The 20,580-nt window shown below is 36.5% G+C and overlaps 1 protein-coding gene across 3 annotated transcripts in view; it reads left to right on the forward strand.

Annotated features, from left to right (window-relative positions):
* The window catches only part of SLC34A2 (solute carrier family 34 member 2), a 231,225-nt gene that overhangs the window by 161,446 nt on the left and 49,199 nt on the right, over positions 1-20,580 (forward strand). Inside the window, exon 2 of one of the 3 annotated variants that reach the window (XM_007496639.3) lies at positions 14,440-14,524. The exons of the other annotated variants lie outside the window; for them this stretch is intronic. The gene's annotated coding sequence lies outside the window, so the exon portion shown is untranslated. The remainder of the gene's footprint in view (positions 1-14,439; positions 14,525-20,580) is intronic. 3 annotated transcript variants of the gene reach the window in all.

The raw sequence follows: 20,580 nt of genomic DNA on the forward strand, positions 1-20,580 counted from the left end.
GATGTCCTCTAACATCCCTTACTGCTCTAAATTGATGATCCTGTAACTTTGGGGCCTGGTTTTATGAGGAAAGTAAGGTGAATTGAAATTCAATTGATTTCAGTTCAATTTAGTGAACATTTACTAAGATAAAAATGAAATTGTTTTTGCCCCCAGGGATCTTACGTAATCCTACTGGGAGGATACAACATATATATAAGCAAGTAAATACAAAATATATAACATACAAACTAATACAAAATGATTTTGAGAGGGAGAGAATGCTATTGACTATGCTGATCTGAAAGATCTTTGGGAGAAGACACCTGATCTGGGCTTTGAAGAAAGTTAGGGATTTGACAAAATGTAGGTGCAGAGGAAATGTGTTCTAAACAGGAAGAGATAACTTGTGCAATAGAAGTAGGAGACAGAATGCTGTTGTGCACAGTTACAGGTCAGTTGGACTAGAACACAAAAGTTTTAAAGAGGAAGAATATGAAATAAAACTGATGTAAAATTCTAATGACCACATTTGGCTCCAAAGAAGAGTTAGGAAAAGACACCTTTTTCCTCTTTGTGGAAGTGAGAGACCAGGGTGGGATACTGTATATAGAGTCAGGGTTTGTTTTTTTTTACATTTTTGAAACTTTTCTCCTCCTTTTTTTCATGTTTTATTATAACAGATCCTCTGCAAAGAAGTAGAAAAGTTACATGGTGACAAATAGAGATATTTAAAAAAGATACAATATATTAATAAAATTTATTTTGCAAAACATGAAATGAAACCGGAAAGATAATGAGACTCAATTGTGAATACTGGTCTGAAAATTTGTTATATTATCTTAGAAGGAATAGATAGTCATTGAAAGTCATCAAGTGATGTACTATAAGGTCAGCTCTATGTTTCAGGAACTTTGAGAGCAGTGTAGAGGATAGTTTGGGAACTTAAGAGATTGTAGGCAGGTAGATCAATTAGGATTTATAAAAATAGTCCAAGTGTAAGATGATGAGTACTTAAACCAGGGCACAGACTATATGAATAGAGAGAAAGGGAACTAGAGATTTTATAGAAATAGGATGATTGATGATTGATGGGCTATGGGTTGAAGGAAGAAGAAGAATCATGAATCACTCTAGGGTTGTAAACTTGGATGAGTTGAAAGATGATGGCTTCATCAATAGAAATGTATGATGGATGGGTTGAGGGTACTAGGAATATAAAGAGTTCTATTATGGACATGTTGAATTTTATATTTCTATGGGACATTTAAGTGGAGTTGACCAGTGGTCAGTTAGTAATATGGAATTACAATTTGGAAGAGAGATTAAAACTGAATCTATATGGATTAGGTGTTATATTTATTTTTTAAACCTTACCTTCCTATCTTAGTTATATATATTGGTTCCAAGGTAGAAGAGTGATAAGGATTAGGAAATTGAGGTTAAGTGACTTGCCCTGGGTCACACAGCTGGGAAGTGTCTGAGGCCAGATTTGAACCTAGGACTTTCCAGTCTGTAGGCCTGGCTCTTAATCTGCTGAGCTGCCTTGCTGCTTCTGGGAGTCTTCTGTAAAGAGTTGATCTTTGAACTCATGGAGTCAGAGAGAGAAGAATTAACAATAGTGACACACACAAAGAAATAAGAAACCATTGTGACATTAAATAAATGCATGGGAGAGAATAGAAGGAAGTTTAAAAGGAAGCAAAGAAAAGCAGAGCAGCTTTGAAAGTAATGTGTAGAATTTATTATCTACTTAAAAATGAATGAACCTTTAGGAATTAATGAAGTTACTGAGGGAGAAAATATAGAAAGAAAAAAGGTCCCTGGACAGAATTTGGAGGACAATCACAGTAGGTGGGAGAGAAGGTTGATAATAAAGCAAAAGAACTTGAGGGTAGGAAGAGAACCAAGTGAGAACAGTGTCTCAAAACCCAATAAAGGGTATTCAGGGAAAGAGAGGAGTGGGCAATTTCAGATGCTACAGTGGAGTCAATAAGGATGGGGAGTGAGAAAGCTATATTTAGCAGTCTAGAAATCATTGATAGATAACCTTGAAGGGAGCAGTTTCACTTGAGTGATGGGATCAGAAGCCAGAATTCGAGGGACTGGAAGTAGGAAGTGAGGAGATAAGGAGAGTAGATAACTTTTTCAAGGGGTTTGGATGTGAAAGAGAGGAGAGATATAGAATGATAACTTGAGATGATGGTCAGGCCAAATCAAAGTTTTCAAAGACCTGAGCCAGCTTTAGGTGTCAGAACCAGGAGATTGCAGAGATTTAGGATTAGAAAAAGAGAGAACATTACTGGGAAGTTATTCTTGCAATTGTCTGGGTCAAAAGCCTTGAAAGAAAGATTAGCAAGGATCCTCAAAGGTCAGAGAAAAAAGAAGAAAGAATAATGAATTATGAAGAGGGGTTTTGGAGTGTGGATGGGGAAGAAGATGAGTGACCTCTATTTTCTTGGACTTTTCACGAATGCTTTTGTGGACTTTTAAACACAATAAGTTATTATTTTTATTATGCTCATTACACAAAACAGGATATATTTTCAGATGAGGGCTGAAGTCAGAGGAGTGTAAGAAGTTTTTTTGGCAGATTCCTAAAATGATTTGAAATTTCACTTTTTATGTTGCAAATTACAACATAGTGAGTATGGTTTTTAAAATTCTTTTACAAGTAAATGCCATGGTTTCCTAACGGAGTCAGTTCTGGAAATAACACAATTAGATCTAGAGATTTTTCCCCCTTCCTTGAAGACAAGATATTGACTTTTGTCTGAATCAAGGTACACACCAGGGCACAGAACACAGGAAGGGCTGAGCTGGCCTGAAACTTCCTGAGGGACGGACTTCAAGTGACTGGACGGCTGCTTTGCTGTTTCCTCCAGAAGTCCATCTTTGTTGGGGTTTGGGAACCAGTCAGACAAAATTCCTTTGTAGGTGAAGGCTTGGTGCAAGGCTTCCTGCTCATGGGATGTGGTCCCTTCTCTAGGGAATCAGGAATGACTGATTTGGTTTGGGTTCTGAAAAACTTAATGGAGCATCATCTCAAATAGGATTATTCGCATTCTTAATGTGTGTCAGGTGAAACTAGAATCCTGCTGTGGCACTTTTGCCTGATCGGAGAGAACTTTACAAAAACTGGTTGATGTTGATGACAGACCTATTTTTGGTAAGTCCATATAGGCAAAGAAATAATTTTGGAGAGGAGAGGGGAATGGAGGAGGAATGAAGGGAACTAAAGTGTTCTTGGGAATTCTATTAAGGCATTTGCTGTCTTGTGAGGAAAAAGGAAAAACTAAACCCAAACAAAAGTTTGATGAGAAGATAACTCTCATTTGGCCTCATTTCTAACCCCTAAGAAATATTGTTAAGCTTTTATTCAAATAGTTATTCTTACCAAGTGCTTACCATTCATTCTGACAATTATAAAAATATATAATATGTAACTTAATGAATGCAAATTTTCAAATGGAAAATAATGTGGTTGGTAGGGGAAATCCATGCTACTAAACCAAGACTAACCAGAAATCACCTTCTACGCAGGAGAATTGTTAGTGTTTGTGGCCTCCTGGCACAGCTCTTCCAATGAATGAAGGACATGTTCATTCAAGCATCATGATCATTTCCTTCTTGCAATCAGAATTTAACTCTGGCTAATGAGCTTGTAAGACTTCATTGCTAATCTGTTGCTGTGAAGGAATGTTGACATATGATTCTCTATTCCCCACCTTACGGGACTTTGTTTGCTTTCTTCATTCCCAGTTACACATTGCAAAACAATTTCTTCACACTTTCAAGACTGTCATTTCCAGGATGGATTTCCTCAGTGCACAGTTGGCCTGGTACAGTCACTTTTCTCAATTTTGTGTTCTTTAAGTGACATTTCTACTTTTGGAAATCTGTTACTGAGGTCTTGGGATCTAGAAGTCTTACTGTTATTGATGATGAAAATAACACATCAAAAAAAAAAAAAAGAAAAACTAAAAGAATGACAGATTTATTCCATTATCTTATTTTTATTCTAATGTTCTTCAGATTATGTAACTTTGTTGAGTTTCACTTTATGTTTTCTACAGATTTGTTTTTTAAAGCCACTGCTTTTCCTTGATGCACAACGTGATACTGTTTTTAGTCTTCTGTCACCCTCTTCCATGGAACTTTATGCATGGGTTTGCATTCTAAACAAATGTTGGCCTTGCTGGCCATTGCTATGTAATGGACTTTTGGGCTCATTCTTTCTCTTATTGTAATGGCTATTAAAGGAGCACTGAAGGAGAGTCAGGAGACTAATCCTGACTCTGATTTACTCTTATATTACCCTGGAATTCACATTTTAGAAATATTCTCTACCTCTAAGGCCTTTCCCTCTGATTAGATGGTTCCTTCTAGAACCTCCATTTAAGAAGGATGCCCAAGTAACCATGTCTTCATTTCTCTCCAGGCTGCACTCTGCTCTTTTTTTTTTTACCATGCCCTAAACTGGATACATTCATCTCTGCCCCAAACTCCTTTCAACTCCTTTTCCAGATTGTTTTCTCTTATTAAAATGTAAATTCTTTAAGGGCAAGGATTATCTTTCCTTATAATTGTAGTTATTTATATTCCCATCACTATGCCCAATGCTTGGCACATTAAGTGCCTAATAAATACTTTTTGACTGATCAAATATTTGTTCAGTCTTTCATTCCAGTGTGTTTCTGCACTGTTAGCCACCAGAGATTGGAACTCTAGGTCTATTTAAGCAATTAATATTAATTGATTTTATAAAGGGGTATTTCCTGCAATTTCCATTTCTCAAATCAATAGTGATTTAGAGCATTTTTTCATATGACTTTACATAGCTTTGATTTCTTCTGAAAACTGCCCTTTCTTATCCTTGGCTGGTGTTCTTATAAATTTGACTTAGCTCTCTATGTAATTGAGAAAGGAGGCCTTTGTCAGAGATATTTCTACAAAATCCACCCTCCTCCCTCCCCATGTACACACACATTTTTTTTTGTTTCCCTTCTATTCTTGGTTTCTCTGGTCTTGTTTGTGCAAAGGATTTAATCTGATGTCATAAAAATTAACCATTTTATATCCCTTAATGCTCTCTTTTGTTTGGTTATAAAGTCTTCTCTTATCCATAAATCTGATAGTTAAAATATTCCATGCTGCTTCTCTAATTTGTTTAATATTGACCTCTATGTCAAAATCATGTACCCATTTTGACTTTATCTCAGTATTCCCAAGAGATATTGGTCTATACTTAATTTCTGCCAAACTATTTTCCATTTAACCCAGCAATTTTGTCAGTGATTTCTTGTTCCCAAATCTTGAATCATTGGGTTTGTCAAACACTAGATTACTATGGTAATTTACTACTGTATACATCATGTACCAAATCTATTCTGTTGATCCACACTATATTTCTTATCCAGTACCAGATTGTTTTGACGATTACTATTTCATACCATTTCAAACTCAAATTAAGTTTGAGATTTGGTACTGCTAAGCCACCTTTCTTCACATGTTTTTTCACTGATTCCCTGATAGTTTTGACCTTTTTGTCTTGCAGATTAATTTTGTTATTATTTTTACAAGCTCTATAAAGTAATTTTTTAGTAATCTGATTGATTTGGGAGTGAACATGTATAATAACTTGGGAAGAATTGTCATTTTTATTAAATTATTTTGGTCTACTCATGAGGAATTAATGTTTCTCCAGATGTTTTGACCTGACTATGCAAAAAAAGTGTTTTGTAAATATGTTCATGGAGTTCCTGAGTTTGTTTTAACAGGTAGACTCCTAAGAATTTTGTATTGTTTGCAGTTATTTTGAATGGAATTTCTCTTTCTTTTTTCCTGCTGGATTTTTTTTGGTAAAACAAAGAAATTCTAATGATCTGTGTGGGTTTATTCTATATCCTACAATTTTGCTGAAGTTGTTAATTATTTCAACTAGTTTTTTAGTTGATTCTCTAGGCTCTTCTAGGTATTCCATCATATCCACCAATAGTGATAGTTTTGTTTCTGGACCTATTTTTATTCATTAAATTCTTTACCCCCATCCTTACTGCTATAACTAAAATTTCTAGTCCAATATGAAATAATAGTGGTGATAATGGACATTCTTGCTTTCCTGATCTTACTGGGAAGACTTCTAGTTTATCTCTGTTATAGAAAATGCTTCTTGATGATTTTAGATAGATACCACTTGTTATTCCATTTATTCCTATGTTTTCTAGTGACTTTAATAGGAATGGATGTTATATTTTGTCAAAAGCTTTTTATGTATCTTTTGAAATAATCATATTATTTTGGGGACTTGTGTTATTGATATGGTCAATTATGTGGATAGTTTTCTTAATATTAAATCAATCTTACATTCCTGTTATAAATTCCACCTGGTTGTAGTATTTGATTTGTACAATATATTTCTATAATCTCCTTGCTAGTATTCCACATAAAATGTTTTCATTGATATTTATTAGGGAAATTGAGCTATAGTTTTCTTTCTCTGTTTTTACTCTTTCTGGTTTATGTATCCACACCATATTTGTACTATAAAAGGAATTTGGTAGGTCTCCTTCTTTGCTTATTTTCCCAAATTATTTATATAGTATTCAAATGAATTATTCTTTAAAGAACTCACTGGTGAATCCATCTAATCCTGGGGGTTTCTTCTTAGGGAGATCATTCATGGTTTGTTCAATTTCTTTTTCTAAATACAATTATTTGTCTTCTATTTCCTCTTCTATTAATGTGAGCAATTTTATATTTTTAAAATATTCATTTTCACTTAGAGAGTTAGGTTTATTGACATCTAATTAGGCAAAATAGTACCTAATAATTGCTTTAATTTCATTTTCATTGGTGGAGAGTTCACCCTTTTGATTTTTGATACTAATAATTGGTTTTCTTCCTTCTCTTTTAAAAATCAAATTAACCAGTTATTTATTTATTTTATTGTTTCCCCCCCTTAAAATCAGCTTCTAGTTTTATTTATTATTTAATAGTTTAGTTACTTTCAATTTTGTTAATTTCTCCTTTGATTTTTAAGATTTCCAATTTTTAATTTGTTCTTTTTTTCTAGTGTTTTTTTTAGTTGCATGTCAAGTTCATTGATCAAATTTATTTCCAAATAAGGCTTTGCCAATGATGGATGAATCTATATCTCTTGTACTGGGCATGGATTAAGCAGATAGATTATAACTTCACTGGATGCCTTTTGGCTGATCTTGACATGAGCTCAATTGTTTGAACTGCCAGGGAATTTGCTGTCCCAATCTTTTAAAGATGACAGGGTTATAGGCATCACAGGAAAGAGCAAATTCAAAGAGTCAAAAATTCATGGGGTCGTATGTTGTCATTGGAGGGGGAGAGTCCAAGGTCTCTCTCTCTCTTTTTTTTTTTAGCATTTTCTCTCTTGAAACACCATGGAGGTAGGAATTAAAAATGAGAGGAAGGACCCTTTTGGGGCTTTATTGGTTAGTGATTTTTCGTAGCACACCAGTTTAAGTTCAGGGCCAATCAAAATGTCTCTCTGCCATCATATGCCTATTAGACCTGAACCAATGACAATGTTTTTTACACTTGTCAAATTCTGTGAGAATTTCATCAGCTGAGTACACCATGTATACTGATAAGGAATAGTCCCATTTGCCAATTCCAAGCCTCCATTTCAGTGTATTCTCCTGGAAGACCATTTAATCCCCTGAACCCCAGACTCATCTATGAGATAAAGGGTTAGATTAAATGATCTGTAAGCTTCTTTTCAACTCTATATCCTATTATCCCATGATATCAAAGCAAAGTCACTTCCAGCTCTTGCATTTTTATGGTTCTTTACATATGGATTGGATCACTGAGGTGTCTAGTATTCTCGCAGGTCTTAGATATCCTGTGGGCTACAGCTATAAATCACAAGCCCCACTGGGGTGTTTTTCATGAACAATAATTAGTTAGAAGTAGACAAAATTAGCTTTTAGCAAAGACATTTAATAAGGTGTAAATCTTAAATTTAAATTAAAATTTAATAAGGTAAAAATCGCAGCTATAAAACTTTGATCCTTGTAGTTTTTGCTTTCCTGGCAGAGACCATCACTCCTAAGAGAAATGTCCTTCTCACTCTTTTCTCCCCATTCTGTCCAACCAAAGCAAACATACTTGTCCAACAACATGTGCTTTATTACATACCTCTAGCCCACTACCAAGAGGTTTGAGACAGCTTCCCCATCAATCTTCCGAAGTAATTAGTGTTTGGTCACTGCACTGATTAGAGTTCTGAAATCTTTCAACATAGTTTCCCCCTATATTATTGGGGTCAGTATAGAAATTGCTTTCCAGATTTGATAGACTCTGCTCTACATTCACTCAAATAAAGTCTTCCCAAGCTTCTCTGAATTCTTCATCTTCCTCACTTCTTCTGGCATAGTGGCATTCCATGATTTCTCTCTCTATCTCTGTTCTCTCTATCTCTTTCTCTGATGTAGCCCCCAGGAGTGAGAGTGGACCCCAGTAAAATCAAAGCCATGGTCTGGCCAGAATCAGTCATGTAGCACTCCTCACATGAGCACCCCTCCTTTCCAATCCCGCCTCTGCTGTACTTGGTAATAACTGGCTGCTCTAGACAAACCCACTGAAGCAAATATTTCCCTGAGCATCTGGGCTAGAGGGGTACATATTTACCTGTGATTTATTATCCTATAGAAAACCCTGTCTAAGCTTCGGTGAGGTAAACTAAGTCATTGTACTAAAATTGTAAATCATTACTAACCACTTTCCAAGTAAAAAGATGACCTGATCCTTTAACTTGTTTAACATTGCCCTACATAACACTAGCTGTGATGGATAAACCTCACCTCCGATTGCTCTCAGCTTCAGCGGCCCTCCTGACACGCGCCATCCTTCTCCCCACATCTCATTCTCCTCACTCCTTCGAGACCCCCAAATGTTTTCAGTATCTCCTGACAGTCTCTGTCCTCTCTCTCTCTCCCTCTTCCTCTCTCTTCCTCTCTCTCCCCCTCTTTCCCCCTCTCTCCCCCTTTTTCCCCCTCTCTCCCCCCCCTCTCCCTCTCCCTCTCCCCTCTCCCTTTCCCCTTTCCCTCTCCTTTCCTCTCCCTCTCCCTCTCCTCTCTTTCTCTTTCTCTCTCTCCCCCTCGCTCTCCCCCCCCTCTCCTTCTTTCTCCCTCTCCCTCTCTTTCTCCCTCTCCCTCTCTCCCCCTCTCTCCTTCTCCCTCTCCCCCTCTCTCTTTTTCTCCCTCTCCCCCCTCTTTTTCTCTCTCCCCCCTTCTCCCTCTCACTCCTTCTCATTCCCCCCTCCCCCCCTCTCTCTGGTCTTTTTCTCTCTCCCCATTCTTACACATATAAAGACATATGCCTCTATAACATAACATTCTATAAGTGGATGCGTGTGTATTATATTCACGTAAAGGATCTTTTCTTTGATCTTCATCCTCCTGGGGGAATATTATGCAGGGGTGTGCTGGAATCAGCTTGAACTGGTTCTTGAGAGGTAATTGCTAAATTTTTATTGTGAGTATTTACACCTGGGAAATTAGAGATTGGGGCTTGTTTTATTTTTTATTTTTGTCTAAACTTAAGAAAGTGATGAATAAAATGTTAAGAATGCAGATTAAACCTAAAAGTATATCATGTGTGTATTTTTCCCCAGAGAACTGAACATTTAACATTTGCTAGCTTACACCTACCTCTATTTAACATCAAATATCTTTTCTAAATCAACAGGATGATCAGTATAAGAATTACAGTGTATCATTTTAACCCATGTGAATAGAATGTAAAAACCTATGGATATAATTTAATTAAACAAATCCCTGGCAATGCTGGTATTTTAGTACAATGTGTACAGAAGAACAAAATAAACCTGGTATTCATAAAAATAACTGAGTTTTTAAAAGTAGTTATTTCTAGTAGGCATAAAGAGCTACACAGGTAATTTAGAGATTATCTAATTTAACACTTATTTTACAGAGGAAGGAAGTTAGATTCAGAGAGAATGACTGATTTGTCCTAGATCACATAGCTAGTTAGTAGCTAGATTAAAACTCAGTCCTTTGATTCTGTGCCCAAAACACTTATTGCTATTTTGCCTCTTTGATGAGTGATACCTATTATGAAGAAGATGAGATGTCAAACTTCAAGCCACTAAAATGTTTCAGATCCTTTAAAGTTACAGAATCATAGATCTAGAGTTGGAAACAACACCAAAAGTCATTTTGTCCAACACCTCACATTATAGATGAGTAAACTGAGTCGAAGATCACATAGGTGGAAAGTGTTAGGGATGGGATCTGAACATTGTTCCTCTAAATTCAGAATATTCCACTATACCATATGAAAGAACTTTTTCTTTTCTGTTCTATCATATATATGTGTAGATATACACACATACATATGTGTATATATACACAAATATATACATATATAGGTATATACATATATAGGTGTGTGTGTGTGTGTGTGTGTGTGTGTGTGTGTGTGTGTGTGTGTGTGTGTGTGTGTATGTTTAGTATAAAGGCTTGGGGAAGCTAGTTGGTGAAGTGGATAGAATACCAGACCTGGAATCAGGAAAACTCCTCTTCCAGAGTTGAAATCCAGCCTCAGACACTTACTAGCTAACTACATGACACTGGACTTGTGCCTTAACCTTGCTTACCTCCGTTTCTCATTTGTAAAATGACCTGGAGAAGGAGATTGCCTTTGAGCTTCTTGTAGTCGCCTCTAGACACTCACTAGAGTTTACCAAGGTCACCATCTTGAAATATTATTTCTAAGAAGTTGTTCACTTCCATTTTAGAATGTGTTCATATTAAAGTAGAAAACCATTTATCCCACCCACCTCACTCTGACTGACGTGCTGTTCACTTTTGCAAAACTGCCTTTCTTTTCCTCTCTTTTTTATTCTTTGTTATCAGGAAAGACTCTCTGAGGAGAATGGAGAAGAAGGATATATTTGGTAATGAAAATGAAGCAAAAGCAAAAGATACCAATATGCATTTTTTAAAAAAAGATCACCCTGTTCCTATGCCTTGGGAGTTCATCATACTTCTTATACTACAAATTCTGTGTTCCTAGAGGTCGCAAATAAAATCTAAGCTCCTAGACTTTCCCTCTGGTTCCTCAAGGAATGTGTACCAGGGACTCAGTTTTTCTTGGAATGGCCAAAGAACAGATGGAGAAATGCTTCCTCAGCTGAAAGTGATGGTTCCCTTCCTCAAGTTTCCCTTTAGCACTTGTTGAAGAAAGAAGCTGGTGGAGAGGTCAAGTCAGAGGAACTGTGTGGGAACCCTGGCTGGGTAATCCTGAACCAGCTGCATCACATCTCTGATCTCACTTGCTTCCCATGCAAGGTTAAGGGCTAGACCTCTGGGAAGCCATGTTATAATAGCTAGATTTCTAGGCTTTGCATTAAGAAAATTCTCTCCAGTCCTAATGTTTACTGATTCTGTCTGGATCATTCTCTTGTCTCTACCACCTGTCTTTGTATTATCCTTATTGTTGTTAATGTCACAAACACCCATTAGATCATAAGTCCCTTTAGGACATCGTAGCCTTTCCACCCAGAACAGTGCCTTGTACTAACAAGACTCTCAAATCAGGCATCATTTAAAGAGACTTACTGTCCAGGACTAGGGACGTGATGGTCTTACTGTACCCTGCCTTGGTCAGATAACATCTAGAATGATGATATTTCACTCTGAGCACTACATTTTAGGAATTAGATGGGTAAGCTAGTGAGTGTCCAGAGAAGACTACAAGAAACCTGAATATATGAGTTTGTAATAGAGAAAGACAGAGTGAGGGAAAATCCTTTTGCCAGTTCTTGAAAAGTATTTTAAGATTTCCTTTCATTTCATATTTCTGAGTGGAAGCTTAAAGATCTCTGATTCAGAATAAAAAGTTTCAAGAAACTGTTAATATGTCCCCTGACAACTATATTGGTGGACCAAGGGAGACAGAGAAAGAAGGAAAAATGTGAAAAAGCAATTGGATGGGCAGGAATAAGTATAAAATAGGTTTCCTCTCTCCTAGATCCTATTTGTTTCTTTATTTTTACCTTTTCCTTACCCAAACAAAGTTGAAGCAAATGCTAGCTTGATTTTTAAAAACATTATAATTTATTATTTATATTTAAACACTCTTTTCTTTTTAAATTTTGAATTCTAAATCCTCTTCCTCCTTCTTCCTCCCTGGTATACCCACTGAGAAGACAAGCAATATGATATAAATTATACATGTGAAGTCATGCAAAACATATTGCCATATTAACCATGCAGAAAAAAGCAAGAAAAATAAAGTGAGAAAATTATACTTTGATTTGTACTCAGTGCTCCTCCATCCTCTCTTTTTTCATCATGAATCCTTTAGAATCATCTTGGATCACTGTATTGCTCAGAGTAGCCAAGTCTTTCACAATTATAACATTGCTGTTACTGTGCACAATGATTTCCCAGCTCTCACTTTACTTTGTATCACTTCACATAGGTTTTTTTTTTCTGAAATCATGCTGCTCTTAATTTTGTAAAGCACAATAGTACCTCATCACAATCATATGCCACAACTTGTTTAGATATTGCCCAATTGATAAGCATCTCCTTAATTTCTAATTTTTAGTCACTACCAAAAGAGCTGCTATAACTATTTTTGTACACATAGATCTTTTTCTTTCTCTTTCGTAGTTTTGGGATACATATTAGTTGTAGTAATGTTGGGTCAAATGTATGCATAGTTTTAGAGCCCTTTGGGCATAATTCCAAATTTTCCTCCAGAATGTTTGGACAAGTTCATTACCATATCAATTGTTCATTCTGGAGTGATTAGCTTACCTTTGTCCAATAGTAATTTTTAAGGACTTATTTTCTTATACCTGTTTTTGCACTTGGCCAGTTCCACTTTACAAGAAAATTTTTCTTTTGGTGAATTTTTAAAATTTCCTTTCCCATCTGACCAACAGTTCATTTTAGGAGTTCTCTTCAGTGAATTTTAAGTTCTATATTGCTATTTAGCTAAGTCTACTTTTTAATGTATTATTTCCTTAGGATTGGTTTTTTTTTTTGTGCCTCTTTAACTAACCTGTTAATTTTTTTCCCATAATTTTCTTGCTTTGCTCTCATTTATTTCTCCAATTTTTCCCTTACCACCATTAACTTTTTTTTTTCCTTAAGATTTCTTATTGAATTTGGATCCAATTAGCATTTTCCTCTGAGGCTTTATTTGTGCTATTTTCACATCATTTTCTTCCTGTAAGTTTGTCTTGTTCTTCCCTACAATGCTGGGAGTTCAGATGTATGACTACAGTCAGCTTTTTATGGTCAAATTAAAATTTTTTTTTTTTTTTGCTGCTTGCTCATTTCCCTACCCTATTTCTTGACTTCCAATTTTATGTTAAAGTTGATCTCTGCTTACCTGAGGGTGAGGATGCACTGCCCCAATCTTTACCTTGTTTTGTGCAGATCTTTTAAGAGCTAATTCTGGGGGCCTTCAGCTTATTTTTGCTACCAATGTAGTGTGATCCTGGGAGATATATGGTCACTGCATTCCTGGACTGTGTTCTAGTGTTTACATAGGAAGGACCCCAGGTCCCCTGCAGCCAGAAAGACTAGTGATATATATTTACCTTAGAACTGTAACCAAGACATTTGCTCCCTTGTGATTGACCCCCATCTCTATCCCAGTGCTCCTTTCCACTCTGGAACTGTAACCTAAAACTGTATATAGGTAATAGAGAGGTCAATCAATGCTAACTGTACACATTGGTAGCAAAGGGTCTCCTATAATCTCTTTATGACCAGTTATCTGAACCCCTTACCATTTCTGGGTTGAGAGCTCCTGAAGCTACTGCTACTGCAGCATAAGTGGGCTCTAATCCAGCCTCTCAGATTCCTCCTCCTGACCTCTTTTCTCCAGTTAGAAAAATGTTTCACCATGAGCTTATGTTGGCTCTGACACTCCAAAATTTGGTCTGAGGCATTATCTTAAAGTTGTTTGGAAGGAATGCTGGGAGTTCAGATGTATAGCTGCCTCTAAGCCACCATCTTAGCTACATCTTCTTGAATTTTTAAAAAAATTATTTTTAATCCTAAACTTAAATATTCAATAAAATGGTTATTTTCATATATATATGTGTGTGCGTGTATGAAAAAGTGGCTATACCTAATATAGTAGATCTCTATTAAGTACGTTTTGCTTGTCCTTACTTTCAAGGCAGAAAGTAGAGTGAACTTATATGGAAAACCATTCACATTGATTTTCCTCTCCAAATGTATGTGTTTGTATGTATGAATGGGTATGTGTTTGGGTATGTGTATATATATACGTGTGTGTATATATATGTGTATATATATATATATACACATATATATGTGTAAAAATGTATTTACAAGAGGAAAACTAATTGTAGGGGATCTACTATCATACTTAGAAAAAAATGGACAGTATCTTTACTTCTTCATGTAGGTTTGCTCATTGTGAAAAACAACCAGCAATTATGAAATCCAGGAATTATTTACTACTGATTTGATTCTTCTTTTTATATCTGGTGGTAAGTTCAATCCTTTATTCATTCAACATATTTATTGAGCAATTACTATGTACAAAGCATTGTGATAGATATTGTACAATATATAAAATTATATAGGGCATCCCTTTGTCCTTAAGAAGCTTACAATCTAGAAAAGGAGGTTATAGGTGTGTGTCCATAAGTACCTGTAATACCTGTATTATATACCTGTAATGATGGGTACCATACTGTTGTTACAACTAATTTTCATAAAGGAACTGAGACGGATGGGTCACTTCTGTCCAGGATGACTGGGAAATTATTTTGAAAAGAGGTAACATTTGACTTGGGCTTTGAAGGAGAGCAAAGTTTTAACAGGCAAAGATAATAATAATAATAATACCCAATATTTTTATAGTGCTTACTCTGTGCCAGGTACTGTGTTAAGTGCTTTATAATTATCTCATTTGATTATCAAAACAACCCTGGGAGGGAGGTGATATTGTTATCCTCATTTTTCAGATGAAGAAATTAAGGCAAACAGAGTGACTTGGCCAGAGATGAAAGGGGGAAAGGAATTGTAGTGTGATTGCTGTTTAGTTGTTTCATCATATCTGACACTTCATGACCCCATTTGGAATTTTCTTAGCAGAGATACTAGAGTGACTTATTATTTCCTTCTCCAGCTAATTTTACAGACCAGGTGCTGAGGCAAACAGGGTGAAGTGACTTGCCCAAGGTCACACCATAGGAGATATTTATTTGGAAACCAATCAACTATGAAGGTGACAATTGAAGTATTGGAAGGGAATGAAATCATTGACAATGAAGACTGAGGAGAACTTAGGGGCAATAAAGGCTTTTGAAGAGCATTTATGTTTAAGGTGCTGAAGGGAAAAGGAGAAACAGAAAAGGAGACCAAGAAGTTGTTAGAGAAGTAGGGCAGCCAAGACAGTACAATGCTGAGGAAACCAAGAAAGAGGAGACTTTTAGGAAAGAGGAGGTGGTAGACTGTTAAATGCTGTAGAGAGCTTAGGAAGAGAGACCAGAAGAAGGTCTGGTATATCATATCATATCACATCATATCACATCACATCACATCACATCATATATCATATCATATCATATCTAACATAATATAAATGATATACATATATAATAATATAATAAAATGGTTTATAAAAGCTTCATTTCCCATTTCTGTATGAGTCTGAAAATAAGTTGCAGTTCCTTTGAGGAGAGACAAGTAAGCTAATATCTGCCAGCTGAAAGTTCATGTTTTCTAGGACTTACCTAAGCTACCAGGTCTAAATATTACACTGTGATCAGAGAAGTAGATAGAGCTCTCCATGTGGCAATGATGCCGTCCTTGTATCTGAGTGACACTGTACAAATCCCTTGTATATTATCTTCTCTGAGCTACTTTCCTTAACTGCTCAAGCAGGCTGGGTCTCAGATAGTATTTGACTATTTCCCTTTTAGGATTCCATTATTGGGTAACCCTGAAGGACTATGGTTTCTGGGGTGATCCTTCATGACTCCATGTCTGGTATGTTCCCCCAGAATGATTTGAAAAGTTGCTATTATTACTGAGATGATATAGAAAAGACAGATATTACCAAATCATCCCTAGACCAGGGCTACACTCCTTCCTCTGCACACACTTTGTCCCTGTGGAGAGTGGGCTCCAACTTAAAGCAAAAATGTCAGAAGGCAGACTTATAGGGACCATTTGGAGCAGAGAGGCATCTCATTGACCATTACTGGCCTTTTTCCTCTCTTTGGGCAGTCTCCTCCAAGTTTATTTAAGGATTATGTCAGCATTAGTTGCTCATTTGCTCACTTGGCTTCTCGTTGGCACACTATCTAGGCTGACTAGTCAGTTCACTGTTGGAGTATGTCATGTCCCAGCTCCTTCACTTTACAGCCAACTCTAATTGTTGACAGCACCATTACTGTCTCTTCTGACTATTTTTGAAATTCACAGTCATAAATTAGACTATCTCTGGGTATTCTTTTACCTAAAATGAAGAAAGAATGGATAGAAAAAGAAATCAAGATAGTTTACCACAACCTCTCTCCCAGCCTTCCTCAAAAAACTATCTAGAGTAGAGTCCTCCTGGAAACCTGGGTCTGGCTCACTCTTTTCTGTTTCATCAGTTCTTTTGGCTCAGCTAAAAAGAAGAATATTTATTATTCCATGGTATCAGTCTTTCAGCTACCTCTGACCAGAAGATGGCTCACTTTATGACCTTGTACATTTAAGACAAAAAAGTCAGAAGATCCAGTAAAGGCTCCCACACCAACGAGAGCTGGTGGCACACTTGGTTCCAGGTGTTGAATAGAAACCAAGTACAGAATTTTCTGCATGCTCTAAAGTCAGAAGAAGGATACTTTCCCATTATTTATGTTCAGAAATGAGCACTCCCCTACCCAAGCTTCTATGCATTTGCTTCTAATGCTGGGTGAACATAGTTGGGGTGGGGAGAAATAGAAGGAAGGAAAAGTGAATTTATTAAGCATCTACTATGTGGCAGGCACTATCCTACGGCAATATTATCTTATCTAATCTTTACAACAGCACAACTCCTTGAAGGAGGTGCTGTTGTTTTACCCATTTTACAGACAGGGAAACTGATGCTGGCAGTGGTTAAATGACTTGACCAGAATCACTGAAACAGGATTTGAACTCAGATCTTCCTGACTCCAGGCTCACCCCTTGATCTACTCAGCCATTTAACTGTCTACGGATGAAAGCACACAAAGACAATCGTCATCCTCGATTACCAAGAGACTACTACTATTAGTTCTGTCACAGAGCATCCGTTGTTGATGAGCTATTCTTAAGACCTAGAATATAAATGGAGGAATCTTCCAATCACATAGCTATGTCACCATCGAGGTAGAAATTGTTTTAGACTATAAGTTTTTAGAGTAGAGGCAGGAAACTTGCTATTTATTGCCTATATTTTCTCTTCAACTTAATTTTATTTGACTCAAGGGACAAGTAGAAAGAATAAACCCAATTTTGTAAATAGTGACAAAGCATTCTATCTTTAAAAGTCCTTAATGTCAACATTCTAAGAGGCCACAAATCATGATCAGTAATGGCAGTGCTTTGTACTTGTACAGCAATTTATATTTTGCAAAATATTTTCACACACATGATGTCATTTGATTTTTTCCAAAACTCTCTGTAACTCAAGACAAGCATTATTATTTCTATCTCACAGGTGAAGAAACTAAGACTCAGGTTAAGTAATCTGTCCGAATTCATCTAGCCAGTTAGAGGTGGAGTTTAATTCAGAAGAATCTCAGCCTTTTGTTTTCCAACATATTATACATTTTGAATTCACCACAAAGCTATACTTATTAAGTTATCTTTTTCTCTATTGAATACAATGTAGTAGCTCATATTTTTCTAGGGGGTAAAGTTAGGATTTTACGACTGAAAATCAGGAAGAGAAAAAAGGGCTCTTGAAGGACTGTGGAGCACACGCAGACATTCTGCATCTGGTTTTGGCTACATTTGTTTTGAAGAAGCTCTTTGAATTTCTTTGGAAACATTCAAAAAGGCCTGCTGGCTTCAGCTACTTTATTCATTCTCTGTGCTTCATTTGGTTATGCCTTTACTCATGGTGTCTGGTGAGAGACCACACCATTAGAACCTTTTCCCCTTTGAGTCTACATGGCCCAGAGAAATAGGCTTTAGTCCTTGCCTTTTTCATTTATTCTCTGGTAGGTCAAAGAGATATTCATGATCGGGTGAGTTTGAAAGGTCATCAAGAGGATGCTCTGATATCCTGGTATTCCAGATCCTGCTTCTCTGGCTGAGTGTTAGCTGATATCAATGCCCTCTAGAGACAGGAGAGACCTTCAGGAGTAATCTTCTGTATATATGATAGCAAAAACTAAAACATGGACTCAACTGGAAATAATATGGCCTTTAGATGTGAACATGATGGGACCAACACTAAAGGATTAAGCTAAATTGAGTCTATTCTTCCCAGAGATGGCACTGGTTTAGGAGAGGTTGTGCTCCCGAAGTGTTGGGGATTGGGTTGGGAATTATTTTTATTCTGTTTCTGCTGTACCTTCCAAGTAAATAATATTTTGCAAAAGTTACTTAATGTTAAGTGGTTAAATGGAATGGGAGTGCGGTCACAAGTCCCTAATAATTGTGATGACACAGCCAGTGGAGAGCAAAGCTTTTGGAAGTAGATAAGGGACACTCTCAACCCCTCAGGGCAACCTAAACCTCTGGGAGAGTGGGCTAGAGCATCTATACTACCCTTGAATAGACTTCTATGTTTTCTGTTTTAAAATTTAAAACCAGAGAAGCATTTCTACTTCTCTCTGTAAACAAAACAAAAAACTAACCACTTTTCACTTATAATTTTGTTGGTTGATTTTTATTTTTCTGAGTTAGTGGATTCTCAACAGCAACAAAAAGATTCCTTACTCCTCTTCTGTGAATAACTCACTTTTTTTAAAACATTATTTTATTTGGTCATTTCCAAACATTATTCATAAGAGACAAAGATCATTTTCTTTTCCTCCCCACCTACCTCTTCCATAGCCAATGCACGGATTCCACTGGGTATCACATGTGTTCTTGATTCGAACCCATTTCCATGTTGTTGGTATTTACCCTAGAGTGTTCATTTAGAGTCTCTCCTCAGTCATATCCCCTCCACCCCTGTAGTCAAGCAGTTGCTTTTCATCCGTGTTTTTACTCCCACAGTTTATCCTCTGCTTGTGGATAGTGTTTTTTAGATCCCTGCAGATTGTTCCTGGACACTGCATTGACCCTAATGGAGAAGTCCATTACCTTCGATTGTACCACAATGTATCAGTCTCTGTGTACAATGTTTTCCTGGTTCTGCTCCTTTCGCTCTGCATCACTTCCTGGAGGTTGTTCCAGTCTCCATGGAATTCCTCTACTTTATTATTCCTTTTAGCACAATAGTATTCCATCACCAACATATACCACAATTTGTTCAGCCATTCCCCAATTGAAGGGCATCCCCTCATTTTCCAATTTTTGGCCACCACAAACCGCATGGCTATGAATATTCTTGTATAAGTCTTTTTCCTTATTATGTCTTTGGGGTACAAACCCAGCAGTGCTATGGCTGGATCAAAGGGCAGACAGTCTTTTATCGCCCTTTGGGCATAGTTCCAAATTGCCCTCCAGAATGGTTGGATCAATTCACAACAATTCACAATCCACTGAGCCTCCCAGCTGCCCCCCACAATCTAGACTTATAAATAAATTGGGTTATTCATCAGAATGTTTCTTTGATTTACAAAAGGATATTCATTGGAGTTCCATTAAATAGTGACTTCCTCAAATTCTTATTAAAATTATTATTTTATCAAATCTTATTAAAATTAAAATTCTTATAAAAATTAAAAAAACTTATATTGGACAATCATTCAATAAGAGAGGCACAGATCTAGATGAACTGGGGAGGGGGTGATATAGAGATATGTAAAATATCTGGCCCTTAAAAATTGTGTAATCTAGATCAGGAGATAAGATATGCAAACTAATCCAATATGAAGAGGCTAAATGTGACAAATGCCAAAGAGTAGTTGAATTAAGAAGTATAAATTGGAATAGAACATACTTTTCCAGGGAAGTAAATCTACTGTATGAGTTGGTTAACACACAGAGATCATTGCTTTGCATAGTTCACTGTTTAGGATTTCATAAATATTATTACTTCTTGACCCAGATTTGTCTAGTGTGTGCATTGTTACCTGAGTGTAGGAAGCTGTATTCTTTCTGGCAGTCTATTAAGGTTTGACTCTGCTTGAAATAAGTAAACCAGTTTTCAAGTTTACTTTACTTTGGTACATGAGTGCCAAAAGACTGGTTCAGATAAAAAGGGCACATTTCTTCTAAATGACTAATTTGATGAATGTTTATTTTTGATGGTTAATAGCTTTGCAGTTTTGTGTCATGAAATCAAATTCCCATAATCCTTTCTGATCAAAGTGCACTTTACAAGTTACCCTCTGTTGAAATATCATCAGATGATGCCATGCATTTCTAATCCTTTGTCCTTCATGGTACCAAACATTGAGCCCAA

The sequence above is a fragment of the Monodelphis domestica genome, chromosome 6, assembly GCF_027887165.1.
Source record: "Monodelphis domestica isolate mMonDom1 chromosome 6, mMonDom1.pri, whole genome shotgun sequence".
Classification (NCBI taxonomy): Eukaryota; Metazoa; Chordata; class Mammalia; order Didelphimorphia; family Didelphidae; genus Monodelphis; species Monodelphis domestica.